We start from the raw sequence: 12,791 nt of genomic DNA, 5'->3' as shown, positions 1-12,791 counted from the left end.
ACCGAGACAGAAATTTCAAATTTTTGACTAAAGAAATTCTATTCTTCACATAAGTGACAACTTTTAATATCTGTCACGATGCGATATGAGGCTGAGCGACTAATTCCATGACGAGAGTGACGTGCTGGCAGCAATGTGTCCGTAGCCCCGTGGTACCGCGTGTGTCTGGTGTTCCAACGGTTAAAAAAATCGTCAGTTCTAACCGTGGTAGGGGCGGCGCGTGCGACCTTTTTTCGTATTATTTCATGGAGCTGCGAAGTCCCAGAAAAAATTATGTTACAAAATCAGAAGAAAACCTTTACCCATCAAATCATCTTGGTAGCTCGACTCAGTAAGTAGTGTTAATGATTGTAGATCTCGGTTTTCTGACTGCCAAGCTGCTATACAATACAAGCGCCTCTGAAGAAATTCTAATCGACCGTCAACGATGCGAAATTCAATAATGTTCTTCACTTAAGACTCCCATGCCAGGGTGATATGTATGAAGGAAATAAATTAATTAGCAACTCGCAAGAAAATACTTTCAGCTCAAAGTGCAATGGTGAAAAACGTACAATGCTGCACAACAGGTAATGCCTCTTTCCGCTGCTGACAAGCAAATTTTGGGTTTCTAGGAATACGTAACTTTATTCATGAAATGCCACATTTGCATACCTGTTGAGTATGACACAGCATATCATTTAAACACAGACCCGATCGAAATATAAGTGAGCAGAATATTACTAATTCGTGCAGATAGATGCACGCTTGTGTACAGATACTCAGTTTTGTTAAAGCAGACTTACTTTCGTCGTAAGGTTATCGTGGGTAGTTTTATTTCATTTCTTACAATACAGTGCACAGTTTTCATAAGGTTTCTTTTAGTGTTGTTAAAACAATTCTAAACATAAGAGAGAAAATAATCATGAACGATATATGCGAATTCTCTGATGTTATCTATAACAGTCTGACAATGCACATGCAGTTTACTGATTACATGCATGTAGAAAATTCGTTCTGAGTTAAAGCTGTCAAACAAGGTTTGAAGAAGAATAAAATGCCACTACCAGACGACAGATAATGTAGAAAATACCTTTCTGACTATTTTGGCACGATGCGCTCTCCCCATACATAATACAAAAGCTTCGAGCGCATCTGCTGCCTGGCCGTCTATTAAACCTGAAAAGAACATAATGACGCAGTAGTTAACCTTTTTTCCACATGCGACTATTTTGGGATGAGATGTAAAGAGAATTATGTTGAAAGATCCATTAAATTAATAACTTCAGCAGACAGCAGAATTGCGTTTTAAAAAAATGTAGTAGCAAATGTATTACAACACGCGACGTCTTATCAACGGCGCGCGACGCTTGCCGTTACGCTACTAGCTGTGAGGTAGCTACAGCACCTCTGGAAGTGAACAACAGTTCCTCCAGAACTTCGGCATTCCACAGTGCTGTGAGATAATGCATATGGCCGGATTTAGACTTCTGAGAGACAGACAGTTACAGCAATTATTTTGCACTGCACAATGATTTCAACAAACAGATAGCGCAATATAGTAGCTCAAATGGAAAGGAACACTTCCTATTTAAATTTCTGCATCCTACACGGTTGGCAGTTCTATGTAGGTGGCAGTTACGTTATTTTATTTCGGTGATTACAAAATAGAGTGGAATGCATGCACTGGGTAGCCAAGGCTGCTAGTTCATGGCGATTCGGTCAACCAAGTAAATGAATGAGCTGAACATCCTGCAAACCACTACTTCTGCCGATGTTTTTTGATAGGGAGAGGCAGATTCTATTCTCTTCTGGCTACGCCAAGTAAAGAAGGAATAATGGCATTGTGGGAAAATCACATTAAACATGATATTCCTTCTGTACCAAGCAGACGTTAGGTTGAACCACGATAAAGTAAGGAGTGGAGACATGTAGAAACTCTATCACCAGTAACCTTTCTTATACTAGTTATTTATTCTAGTGAAAAACAAACCCTGTGTGTGGTCACAGGACACTTATCCCGTCTTTTATTTGAGCTTCTATATGTCGATAAAATTGGTTCTGAACTGGGAATGCAACTCAGACCGCCCTTAACGCGGAATTTGATACCTTCGTGACACTACAGCTCGACTGCTACTTGTTGTTTGTTCAAAACTGCAGATTCCTCATCATCTCCACGTATTGCGCATGAATGGGTTGGAATCCTGACCCAGCACTAAACTTTTCACTATGTATTATCAAGCTCTAGCATGAAAACACCTATCTGCTGGTGGATAAATTTTTTTTTAAAGCGTTTTCATTCGTTGTCAACACTAACGATATCTGACGTTTTTGACTCCCAGTGAAACACAGAACTATTTGCGAGATCACTGTAAGTTCAAGGATGTTATTCCGAGCTGCTGGTGGAGAAAAAATCGGTAAGTGTCCTCTCTTTGTGTGCAGTCAACAACGATATGCATGGGGTTCGATTCTCAGTCAGCACTGAACACTTCGTCATATTATTTCTAGTTCTATCATGTTCACATGTCGCTGCTGGTGAACAAACCCATACTTAACATTTCTTTTCTCTAGAATATAACAGCGATACGTGCCGGGTTGGAGTCCTTGGGAGGAAAAATTAATGTTTCGTCTCGTCATTTCATTTAATACATCTAGCTACTGCCGAGAAAATCCGATGTGTCAAAGTTGATTGTGCTTCGATAATAATTCGATTAGGTTCTGGGTTCGAATCCCTGTCCAACACAAAGCTTTACCTCACTGCTTTTCAAGTAAGTTACTTGTGAAGTAGCAATATTTAACATTTCTCGTAGTTCGTTAACAGGGACAATAGATGCAGGGTAGGAATTCGTTAAAACTGATACGTAATGTAATTTAAAGTTGACATTTGCTAACTGATACTGTCCAAAAATGAGGTATATCACACTCTTTATGCCTAGTCAGGAATGGCTCTTAATTTCCGTCAGGCACGAAATCTTAGCCTGCATGATTGGTTGAAATGGCTCTGAGCACTATGGGACTTAACATCTGAGGTCATCAGTCCCCCAGAACCTAGAACTACTTAAACCTAACTGATCTAAGGACATCACACACATCCATGCCCGAGGCAGTATTCGAACCTGCGACCGTAGCAGTCACGCGGTTCCGGAATGAAGTGCCTAGAACGGCACGGCCAACGCGGCCTAGCCTGCATGACCTGGGTTTGAATCCATATGCAGAACGAGGCGGTTCGTCGTGTCATTTGAAGTTAATACATATTGTCAACTAGTTGATCGTGAATTACGTAAATTTTAATGACATTTTGTGTTAAATAACAAGTATGGTATGTTACTTTGAAGAGGAAATCATGAATACGACGAACTTACTACGTGCATTACGTATCTGACGTAATAATGAGAGTGCTAAGATTTCAGGTATGTCAGTTATTGCAATAATGCGAGCTTACAAGCCTTATGGACGTTCTTATCTGTGATGAGGTGTTCCCCGATATTTGTAGTATCGTGGTATTACTTTACATCTTGAGTTACTGCGATGCAGAGCAGTGTTTTCTAGTGGTGATTTGTTGGAACCATTTTCAATAGGCAAACAACTGTACCAAGGAGCGATTAGAGGATCTGCTAGACATCTGCGTTATGTAGGTCGCGTGGGAATCAGGTGAAATGCTATTCAGGTCGTTCGGATACTTTTGAGCACGACTGTACATAATATCAGAAGTTAAATATTAAATGTTTTCACCAATAGCGAAATGCTGAAACCTTAATTGACGATAGAATTGCTTTTGCCTGACTGGAATTCGAACCCAGCGTCTAGCAACCTCGTTTTCTAGCCAGTAACAGACTATAAATAGCTATTGTTGGTTCACCAGTAGCGAGAAGGGCGCGTATTTAACTAGACATCAGGCGACTAATAGTTCTGTGCTGAATGGAATTCAATCCCCGCACACGTGGTCATGAAGAAACTTTAGCTATCAAATTTTACACATCAATACAAGATTAATACACCAGGCCACAGAACTACCTGCCAAGCACATAATTATGAATTGCTAAGTATTCATTTAGATGTACATGTAGATGTCAAGGGACGCGTAACAGGAAGGAGGGCGGGATCTGGGAATCGATAGAAGTGCAGAAGTGCAAAATATAAGCGTGAAATGCTTGCAAAGTACTGCTTACTTAGATGTGTGCCACAGCTCGTTTTATCTTCGAACCGAGAGATAAGGAAGGACTGTTCTCAGAACAAAGAATGGCTTATAGAGAAGGGGAGATGAAAGAATACGGTTTCATAGATGGTGAGAGGAATGATAGAGAGTAAAGACAGCAGCAATTAAAAGAGAAAATGTAGCGTCATTGGAAACCGCTAGATTTAGTTACAAAGTTTTGAGGGAGTGTAATAGAAGGGCACTTGCGTCGATAGTGTCAGAGAGAGAGTGTGTGAAAGAGAATAGAAGAGATATTAACAACAAGTAAACACAAATGTTCAAATGTGTGTGAAATCTAATGGGACTTAACTGCTAAGGTCATCAGTCCCTAATCTTACACACTACTTAACCTAAATTATCCTAAGGACAAACATACACACCCATGCCCAAGGGAGGTCTCGAACCTCCACCGGGACCAGCCTCACATTCCATGACTGCAGCGCCTAAGACCTCTCGGCTAGTCCCGCGCGGTGAGTAAACATAATATGAAATCGTTGGCATATTGTGTGGACGACGGAGGGTGTATTCATGGATGGAGGGGAAGAGAGAGACGTATCTGAAATAACAAAAACTACTGTGACAGAGTCCATCTACGCTGATTAGTTTGTAAGTATGTAGACAGGGTATAAATGAAATCAAAATAGAATACTTAACAAAATGTATATTCAAAAGAAAATCACTTGAATTAAAATGGCAACTCAAAGGAAAGCCAACCCATATTGTATCTTTTCTGTTGCCACGCGATCTTCCACTAGCTCCCAATGAGGAAAAATGACGAAAAAGAAGACATAACAAAACAATTTAAGGACTCTAATATTTTATCCAGAATCCTTCATTATACTGTACTTCTATCACGCGTCTTGGCATTGAATGTATAAGCCGTCGGACGTAACAGCCTGAAGAAGCAACTTCCTCCCAGGCTTCCAGAACGCAGCCCCAAAGAGCGTCCGCAGTAGTTGGTTGGTTTCGTGGCCAGTTCTGTGTTAATGTTCTGGCGACCTCAGCCCACATGTCTTACATGGAGTTCATATCAGCCGCCGTGGCGGCCAGTCCATGACGTTGACGCCAATCGTGGAGAGCCGCTGCTGAACAACTGCAGACTTGTGGATGGGAGAATGGTCCTCTTCCAATGTAACGCCCCTTCTGCGTACAGCATTCACACTGACGGAAGCATCACATTTTCCAATATGTGGGCATACTGCTCGCTGTCCAGAATTCCTTCTATCCTGTGAAGAATTCCCGCCCCTCTCGCAGAATTCCAACCCCAGCAGGTAACAGACAGCCTGCCACTTCTTCTCGTCGTGGTTACATATTTGTGTCGATGGCGAGTCCCTTGCGGCCTGTACACGATTCGTAGACCGTCGGTATTGGTGGAAAACACCTTCTCATCAGTAAAAATGACGTTGTCCCACGACGCCCTCAGATGGAGCTCCGCAAATGCTAGCCGGTATAAAACGTTGTCTTCGCTGAGCTCTTGTTTCACGGCGGATCGTCGTGCATGCAGTCCAGCGTCCCTCAGCCTTTGACGAATCGTGTCACTGGATCCAGGGAAGTTGGTCTCCCGCCGCAACTGCTTCGCGTTCAGAAAGGGATTTTCTCTGCTCCTAGACACTAGGTCCCTGTCTTCCTGCAGTGAGATCACTCTCTTCCTGCCTGAGCCATGAGCCCTGTTGGTGGAGCCTCTTTCAAGGAATATCCTCCACCATCTCGTTGCAGCGGTATGTGGTACGCCATACCGTCTGCCAGCTTCTCCTTCCTCAATGAGAGCGACGACTCTACCTCGGTCGGCCGGAGTGGCCGAGCGGTTCTAGGCGCTTCAGTCTGGCACCGCGCAACCGCTACGGTCGCAGGTTCGAATCCTGCCTCGGGCATGGATGTGTGTGATGTCCTTAGGTTAGTTAGGTTTAAGTAGTTCTACGTTCTAGGGGACTGATGACCTCAGATGTTAAGTCCCATAATGCTTCAGCCATTTGAACAATTTTTCGACTGTACCTCGAATAGACCTCTCCCAGTGAGCCATTTCGGCAGACAGCCAGATGTGTATTTCTGCTTGCCGCTCTTATACCGATTCCAGGAGAGGAGGTAAACATATTTACGTCAAACTGAGTGGCAGAGGCAGAGGCATGCGGCGCAGCCGTGCTGGCTCGTCCCGGGCTGTTGGCCCACCAACGCCACTGCCAGCTCGCTCACTTGCGTCTCGCCTCGGTCTGCCTGGCTGGCCCGTAGCTAGCGAGCCGCGGCTAGTACAGACCCGGGCCGCATGGCCACGATCACCCCTTGAAGGATCAAAAGTTACACCTAACCCACGCAAGTCTATAGTACAAACTAGCGCAGCTACAGCTACTATGGTATAACATGTGCAGGCACACCTACAGTTGACGATTTATTCAAATATTTCACGAACAATACTTTCAAAAATACATTCATTTTAAACATAGCTACCACAAAATAATTCAGCTAGCTAGCAACAGCATGACGCAGGAAACTATACTTTCTTGTAAGCGCTGTGCATTAGATGTAGCCTTAAGAAAACTTGTATTCAACCACGACAACTAAGCGGAATGTAGAAATAAACGGGTTTGGCGGCAGCTTCTCCAAATAATAGTATATACTTAGTATATAAAATACACGTTTTGTGCACTTCCCGGGTTCGATTCCCGGCGGGGTCAGGTATTTTCTCTGCCTCGTGATGACTGGGTGTTGTGTGATGTCCTTAGGTTAATTAAGTTTAAGTAGTTCTAAGTCCTAGGGGACTGATGACCATAGCTGTTAAGTCCCATAGTGCTCAAAGCCATTTGAACCATTATTTTGTGCACTTATAACAAGTACTCAGTGTCTCTGGAACAATACGTGCTGCACGACGGAAATTACTTCCTGCTGAGGCACTTCATTTACATATCAATGATACACGACTACTAGAGAACATTGCTCTTTACGGCAGTCAATCCACTTGTAAATTAACATCATGTTATCGCACATACTAGGCAACACGTTACTAGGGATGAGTAAGGCCTTAAGGTTTGCTACTAAACATGCTACCCCTAGCTACTAATGAATATGAAGTTGATTATTAACGTGTCTTCATAACCATGTGTGCGGCGTTCGACTCTTAGTCAGTATAGACGTTTTCGTCACCTTATTTCTAGTTAAACGTGTGCACATCTCGCTGATGGTGGCCCAACATTCGATATTTCTCGTCTGTTCCTGGTTAGATAATGACGGCGGTAGGCGCCGGGTTCGAATCCCGGTCAGGCAATACAACTTCAGTCGTCATTTAAGGTTCCAACCCCACTACTGGTGACAAACTGTGATATCTACATTCTGATTTTACGTACTTATTCAACAATCCGATTAGGTGCTGGGTTCGCATCCTTGTCCCCAGCATTACACGATGGCATTTCAATTTTAAACATGTGCATCTTTTATTCCTTGACAATGCAACACTATACAACGTCTTTCGAGGTTAATTACCAAGAAGGTAATTGTCATGTTAGGGTTCCTGCTTTCATAAAAACATTATCGTCATTTACGTTCAAGTTGAGAATTGATGAATGATACTGGTGCAAACGTCAATATTTGACGTCTCTTTCTGCCTAGTGATCGAGTCTCGATAAGGCACAAAGCTTTGCTTGGTTAACAATGGCTTTACGTTCTGGGTTTGCATCCGGGTCCAGAACGAAGACGTTGGTCATGTCATTTAAAGTACAATTTCGTGTACAAGTAACTGTTGATGAGTAATGTGAACAATGATATTACTTGTGATTCGCTGTTAATGTTGGGATTTCCATAGAGTGGTTGCCGCCGTTAATCACGTTTTCTTTTAACCGCTTAGTTTTACATAAAGTTGATGCGAAAGCACTACCCGTTGAACGTTGAACGACGTTCAGCATGTGTTGGGTAAACCTTTTAGACAGCAAAGAACTAGTTTCCAATTGCCATACAACTTTATAAATCCATATACTGTCTCAAATATTTAATTGTGACTAAGGATTACTGAACGATTTATGTGACAAAACTAGTTGTACCATAACATTTGAAATGTCACTTATTGTAATTAAATTTCGTTTACAAACGTTAAGGACTGTCTGATCTCTTCTGTACTATCGTGGTGTTACTTTACTTCTGGACGGACTGTCATAAAGACCGGTGTTCTCTAGTAGTCTCTAGCGGTACCCATTGTGTATCTTACAACGACAGTACAGTGGAGGATCGCGACTATGTGCAACACAGATATGCTATGTTAGTTGCATACATTCAGGTGCAGCCTACACGTTGGAATTTAGGGGTGACCTACTTATTTTGCTGTCGAGTGTACATCTACATGAATCAGCTTTTTGTACTCAAACCTTTCTTTGTTTATAACTTTCACATCTACGCTCCTCTCTGTTAAAATTAAACCCCGATCGAACAGGCCTCAAGGTGCAATGATACCAACCGACCGCCGAAACATCAATCCGCAGTTGCCTAAGGGGAGCAGCCAGCAGCAAAATTTGGAACAAAATTACTGAAAAGAAGGATCACCCTGTCTATAAATCTGCGTATATCCTTTTTATCCTACGTCTTGGAGAACGCATCAGTAGCTTCAGAACAATCATGGTCCGCCCTCACACCACTGTATGAGGATGGAGATTTATTCCTAGGTCTTAGTTTTGCTGTATGTAATCACATCGCCCAGGCAGTTGAAGGTAAACTTGAGTTTTAAATCACCTAACATAGATTCTAATACATGTGACAATACAGTTGTCCGGCAGCCAACGATAAGTCGGGCAATGATACAAATTCCGGAATCACTTTCTGATTCAGTGCCCCGTATTCCACAACTGCACGGTGCCATTCCCTAATAGTCTTGGATATGAAAAGTCGGTGAAGCAGTTGGCGAGACTAGCGACCGAATTGCACCATCTGCCAAAAGCTGATCAATAATTTCCTTATTTTCGAGAGTGACAGTCGGTAAAGTGACTGCTGAACCGGCACCTGACCTGTCAGCAAGATCTTTGTCAGTGACCCCCCGCCTATCAGTCAATACTTGCAGTTACCACTACAAGACCTCCAACGAAGCGAGCCCATACTATTTATTCAAGTAGGATACATCGAACGGCGACTTTTCTGCTTCTGCAGAACAAACCCCATTTTGGAGCTGGTACCAGCATATAATTTTTCCTTGGCCTAAATTCAACAGTGGGATCCTTTCTGCTTAATTGAATATTAATCTGTTGTACTCAAGAAAATCGCATCCTAGAACACCTCACTGCACAATACCATTAATAGTCGCGAATTCGGGAGACCAGAGAGCCTTTGAATTCGAAGATATAATCATACCTTGCGCAAATGGGTAATGTCCTCCTACTCACAATTCAGCGTATCGTAAAAGTATTTTGAATACTAGGCAACTTATGAGTACAGGACACCTTGCTATATCAATGCCAATTCACCAGTGACACATAAGTACTGGAATGTAACAGGGAACAAACAGGTTTGTGTGTGATGGTAGTGCAGAGCAATGGTAAGTCAGCCCATGCAATAGCCTTGACATTAAGCAACGTTGTTTTAAGCCCTACAGACTCTTACAGCGGCCTATGCATGACTGGCGTCCCCTCTGCCTCCTCCTTTCTCGTGGCACTGGACAGTTCAATATCGTGCGGCTGGTTCCGGCGGAGGTTCGTCATCCCTCGGGCATGGGTGTGTATGTTTGTCCTTAGGATAATTTAGGTTAAGTAGTGTGTAAGCTTAGGGACTGATGACCTTAGCAGTTAAGTCCCCATAAGATTTCACACACATTTGAACATTTTTGAACAGTCCCATATCAAGAGCCCTACTTGGTGGCAACAGAAACAGATCCTTTCATTACTACTTTTAATATTAGGTTTTCAAAGTGACTGGCTGATATTTTCTCTCTACAAACAGAAGATGCTGCGGCATACTTCTCATAGCTGTGATGGACAATTTCGATACTGGACACAACCCAATGGAGCTCAAGGAAATTTTCTAGTTGAATTGGATATAAAATCGACTATCTGTTTTCTGGAGGTATCACTCTTAAAATATTATTAACAGCTGCTGGTTGAGATATATCTGGACTCAAAGCCCTAGAGACTAGAGAAAATTTATTGTGACATCCTCCATTGGAAAGCACTCAATGTTTTACTCACACCAAATACTTGTGAAACACTTCCACTCAGTTTCCCACAGGTTAAAGTGTAGATGATCGGAAATGTTACTTAATGGCTTCACATGAAATTACAGCTTCCCCACATACGGTTAGCCACATTAGATCTACTACTGGTTCATTAGTATCAAGAGATACGCTGGCAGTCCTCTGCACCATGGACCACAGGAAGGAGTTCGATAATTTTTAAAATAATTTCCCTTCTTAGTTGTTCGCCCTGCCCAGTGGTCTCGCCTACTCGCCTATTTGTTGCTGATGAACTTCCCCAGGATCAGAACCCAGAAACTGACCCACACTATTTTGCCAATTTAGCAAGTTACTCTCAGATCTCTAACAGGTGACAACATTACGCAGTTATTTGATTGCAGGCTTCTGCTGAGAGTCGGCATCAATTAAGGCAAGATCTTGCCCCTAATTGACTAAACGATTAAGTTGTACCTGATTCTGAATACTTAATTACAGGTGAGAAGAGTCCCACGCAACAACTGAACGTTCGCTTGCAGAGCAACAGGGAGGCTTTTTCATACAGGATAGACATCACTTACCTATCCGTCAGTGTTAAGACCAAGGCTGAGTATAACCTCCTAGTGTTGCGAAAATTCCACAAAGCTGCCCTCACTGTCATCATCACGTGTAGCCCGCTCATATTACAGATGGAGCTTAATGACGCATATGCCTCTTCTCTGATCCATGATCTATCATCCGTGGATGGTATCCTGAAATATCAAAATCAAAGCATAGAGCACAGAGCCACATAATTCTGCCCTACATCTGCACAGGTTCAGAAACCCACCATGCTCTGCTACCATTAAAGCTCTATGGAGCTGCCTGTGGTGTGGAAAAGTACTGAGATCACGAAATTAAGTATAATTGAACAACAGTTTATTAAAAACAATTAAAATCATTCAATAGAGTCCACCAATAACGAGATCACAGTTACAAGCAAGTAACAATGGCTTGATTCAAGAACAATCAATGAAATGACTCTGAGGGAAGTAACAAGTGCCTTGCACAAAAAAATTTTAATTCTGAAATGTAACAGTCACACACAAAAAACCATGAGTCAAATTGCTGATAAATAGTGAATTGCCTTGTATCTTTTTTTGTAGGCAGGTAAAGGAAAAAAATTAAAAACTTAGCCTCTGCAAAAATGTCTTAAGGTCAAGTTGAAGCCAACAGAAAGAAAATTATGAATACAGGCTGATAGAATGAATTAAAATTTATACCAAAGCCTGTATTCAGACCCGACCTTGGTGCACATTTTAATTCATTGCTTGGCCGTGCATTCAGTATCAGATATAAACGTAAGATTTAATGTATCTCTGGAACATACAATTTCACACGATTTAAAAAGAAAACTATTACAAGCAGGCACAGTTTACAAGGTAAATCTAAATTATTCTTCAAAACTACATGACGGACTTAAGGCCCATCGACAAAAGCGTCTCATAGTAAGATATAGGAGAAATAATCACACATTAAAAAGGCAGAAGCTGAAATCAATAATCTGTACTTCACAATTTCATTCAAAGGCACATGGCACAACAAACTTATCAACGGCAGTGAAGGAAGGGCAAAATTTTGAGGGGACTAAAGTTTTTACAATCACTGAGCTCCAGTGGTATTAAACTGAGTCAGAAGGTGTACAGGTTTTTGGAATTAACGTCAGGTGGCTATGGAAACAAGTTTACAATTAGTTAAGGCGGTTTAATGTTTAAGGACCTGAAATTACCCTGAGATGCAAGAAATCCATTAGGAAGTACACTGAGATTCACAGAAGAATGGTCAAGCAAATAGGAGGCGGAGGTTGTACTACAGGTTGCCTCTATCCGCCATTCCTGTATTTAATTTTTTTCAAAAAACAGGTTCCATAAAATCACGTAATGTGTCGATCGTTGAAAAATTCAAGTGATGTGGGCTGTTGCAGTCATACTAACAAGAACAATTACACATTTAGAACAGAAATCCTCAAACTAAATTATTAGCTAGAACCACGTTTTATCTTAAAAAATTAAGAAGGAATTTTAACAGTACTTCACATAATAAAGACGTAAACTGAGTTAACGGCTGGTGGTCCGTTCAGCAAAGTTTACAATTGGCCTATGCGTTTTGGAACTTGCCCTTAAATTTGATGAGACAACAAGAAGTACAAAAATAGTTACACGACAGGTTCTTACAGGCCAGTGGCCAAGCACTGTATTAGGATAAGTTTATATTTCCGAACGCCCTCAGATGAAATCAACGCTTAACTTCAGGGAGTAAACAGGCGCTCAAACGTACCTACACGGACTGGGAAAAGACTCGGCAGTACGATCAACTGAACAATTGAACTGTTTCCGTCGAGACAGTTGTAGCTCGCAAAAATACTCATGTAGCCATGCACGTATCATGGCGGATAATAGATCACTCATATATCACCAGTGTATGACAAAAGGTAGCACGGATAACTTC

This window comes from Schistocerca cancellata, chromosome 8, assembly GCF_023864275.1.
Source record: "Schistocerca cancellata isolate TAMUIC-IGC-003103 chromosome 8, iqSchCanc2.1, whole genome shotgun sequence".
Taxonomy (NCBI): domain Eukaryota; kingdom Metazoa; phylum Arthropoda; class Insecta; order Orthoptera; family Acrididae; genus Schistocerca; species Schistocerca cancellata.
The sequence above is the reverse complement of the archived record's forward strand: the minus strand, read 5'-3'. Positions refer to the sequence as shown.